Genomic DNA, 3,438 nt, shown 5'->3' on the forward strand with positions numbered 1-3,438 from the left:
TAAATTATTTTCTTTAATTCTCAAAATACTTTATGTAGTTCCTTTCATTAAGCCTTGTACAGAGAAGGGAGGTCAAGAAACTCCCCAAGGGGCATCCAGTTAGTGGTGAAGGTCTGATCTGAGAAACATATTCTGGGATTCCAGGGAATGAAATTCCATGCACTAAATTCTATTGTCTGTTGTTAATTAATTCTGGAATCTTAGAAATTTCATCTGAGTCTATTTGGTATTAAGTATCTAAAATATTGCCTAGGTTGTTAGGTTGATGTGATTTAAGACTTTAAAAATATTATTTATCAAATATTTTAATAACTAAAGAATCCAATAAATGAAACATAATTCCAACTATAGTGGTATATTTAATTTTGACCTACTTTTATTAAAACAATTACTATATCTTATAATACCCGTGTATTTGTGATATGAATAAAATGCCGACCTAAAGTACAACAAGAGAAATAATTACTTTTAAGTTGAATAGTAAGAGTTAACAGTACATGTGTTTATAAATGGTGGCCTTCCTACTTGTTAAAACAGTCACCTGTTCAGATTTTAGGTCCAGGCTGTATTTAAGGTAGCATTTATTAACCATGCAATTATGCATAATGAACTGTTAAAGGTGATTTCTCATACATTTGAATCCTACCACAATCCTATATGGTACTTTTTTTTTTTTTTTTTTTTTTGTAGAGTCAGAGTTTCACTTTATGGCCCACAGTAGAATGCCATGGCATCTCATAGCTCACAGCAACGTCCAATTCCTGGGCTTAGGTGATTCCTTCCCTTGCCTCAGCCTCCCTAGTAGCTGGGACTACAGGTGCCCAGCAAAATACCTGGCGTTTTTTTTTTTTTTTTTTTCTTTGTAGAGTCAGAGTTTCACTTTATGGCCCACAGTAGAATGCCATGGCATCTCACAGCTCACAGCAATGTCCAGTTCCTGGGCTTAGGTGATTCCTTCCCTTGCCTCAGCCTCCCTAGTAGCTGGGACTACAGGTGCCTGCCACAATGCCCAGCTATTTTTTTGTTGCTGTTGCAGTTTGACCGGAGCTGGGTTTGAACCTGCCACCCTCTGAATATGGGTCTGGTGCCTGGTGCCCTGCCCCCAGAGCCACAGGTGCCGCCCCTATGGTACAGTCTTAATATATCTCCTTTACAGATAGAGATATTGTTCACTGAGATTGCAGTAGCCAGAGTTCTTTATTGAGAGATAGGATTCAAGTAGCCTCAAATTTCAGGCTCTTTGTTGTACATAATAACTCCTGCATAGGGCATGTTGTATTTAAAAACTAAAATTTGGGCTCATCGAATTCTTGTTTATTGCAATAACGATGTATTAATGTTCTTTTTTTTTCTGATCATTAATGAATATTATAGTAAAAAGGTTGACTACTTTTGCCTGGCCTTATAAACAAGGATTATTTAAATTATAATTTGACTATTAATATAAATAATATGTAGCTGTTATTATTTGAAAAGGTCATTTTTTTTCATCGGATGTAAATAACTCAACTTCAATCTTGTGATTTAAGATCAATTAAATACCAAACACTTTAAGTGATCAATATTTCATCTTCATTCCAATTTATTAACGAACTTCATACATTCTTTACTGAAAACATTGAAACAGATCTGCATTTTCCAGATTCTTGCGTCCGTAGGGTTCATAATCTTGGCCGAGTTGATTAACCTCTATGGGTTTTGGTTTTCCCATCTGTAAAATAGGACATTAAAAGTATTGGCATCGACAATGCAGCATCACGGGTACTTAATGGGTTTTTACCTGTACAAAAAAAAAAAGACATAAACACAGACGCTAAAGAATGTTACCTAAAGAAATATCATCTATTTTGATAAAACTAAATGCAAAAAGAACAGTGAACGTTCTTTTTGGATTAAGCAGTCTAATTTTCTTATTTAAATGCTTGCACTTTACTTTGAAAAGTAAGATGGTAGGCATTTGTTTTATGCAAGCCTTACATTGAGTATTATTATAATTGTATTGCGATTTTAAAATTAACATCGGGTTATATGTGTCTAGTAAGTTCCTATGTTTATGCAGCATAAACATTTTGTTTTTGCCACTGAGTCCGTACACTTTTTGACTAAGGGATTAGCATGCTATACCACATCACAGAGTCAGACGTATTACAATATTTTATTAAATAATAACAATGAAATTTAATTTAGTTGGCTGCTTGAAAGCTAGCAAAAATTGCTTTTATGCTGCTTTGTGTAACCAATCATTGGCTTCTAGAAGGAATATGTACATACTTTTGTTGCATAAATGTGTTCTTTTTGTCATCATTAACCATGGCCTTGTTACTGGAAATTATAGTTTAACAGACTCAAGAGAAATTTAAGTGAGCTGCTTTGTAATTTTTAAAGAAAATATGGACATATAAGACCACAAAACCAATTAATAGATGATCTTCATTAGGTTTTAGAGGTGAATAATTGCTACTTATCAAAAAATAATACCAGTAATAATTTAGATAGATATTTTTTACTGTGTATTAACAAGTAATCATAACGTCAAATTTCGTTTGAGTGTGTTTAAATGTTTTCATTCAATAAAAGATAAGGCAATTATTCATATTTGAAAACTACATTAAAAAACATTTGTAATGTAAATTTAAGGCTATCTAAACACAAAACCACACCAAATAATAAACTTTGACACATAAAAAAAACCTATGGATCTTTTATAAGTGAGTGTTGTATAGACACACATAAGAATATTTGAAAAAAATTTTTTTCTAATTTTCTTTGTCAAATATTTTATTCTTTTCAGTGAAGTTGAGCAAACATTTAACATTGTGGGAATAGAAGATTTAGTAAAATATACCTGCTAATCATTTGTAACCTCATGTTAATGTGAAATTAAAAAGCAAAAAGAAACAAAATGCATTTGTTAAACTCCAAGAACTTATTGATCACCGGTAGAAAGACATAAGTTATCATGTTTAAAGATGAACATGTACCCAGGTTCTAAGCACAAACATAAGGGACAATTAATTTATCTTCAATTTCAGGGAAGTCTTAACAGAAGAATTCTCCCTAACAACCACATTTCCCCAAATGGAAATATAAAAAATTGAATAGCTATCATTCATATGTGCCTTACAAATGTCAGCCACTTCAATTACAGTCACCATAATACTGACAACAGCATTGCAAGGACACAATAGCACGCCTGGCTTATGGATAAGGAAATTCACTTTCAAATACATGCTACGACTTACAAAGATGGCATGTTAGCAACTGAAGGTCCAGAATCCAATATAGAAACAATAAAAGCAACCATTATCTTTCCAAGTCCATAGTTAGTATCAATAAGATTTTACATACTGGTGGATTTGCTAAGAATTTCACTATTTCTTCACCCTCATTTACATTCTCTCCTTTGTCTTAAAGAAAGGTGATAAATGCCTCCTTTAA

The sequence above is a fragment of the Otolemur garnettii genome, unplaced genomic scaffold (genome assembly GCF_000181295.1).
Source record: "Otolemur garnettii isolate 467f Iridium unplaced genomic scaffold, OtoGar3 scaffold00033, whole genome shotgun sequence".
Classification (NCBI taxonomy): Eukaryota; Metazoa; Chordata; class Mammalia; order Primates; family Galagidae; genus Otolemur; species Otolemur garnettii.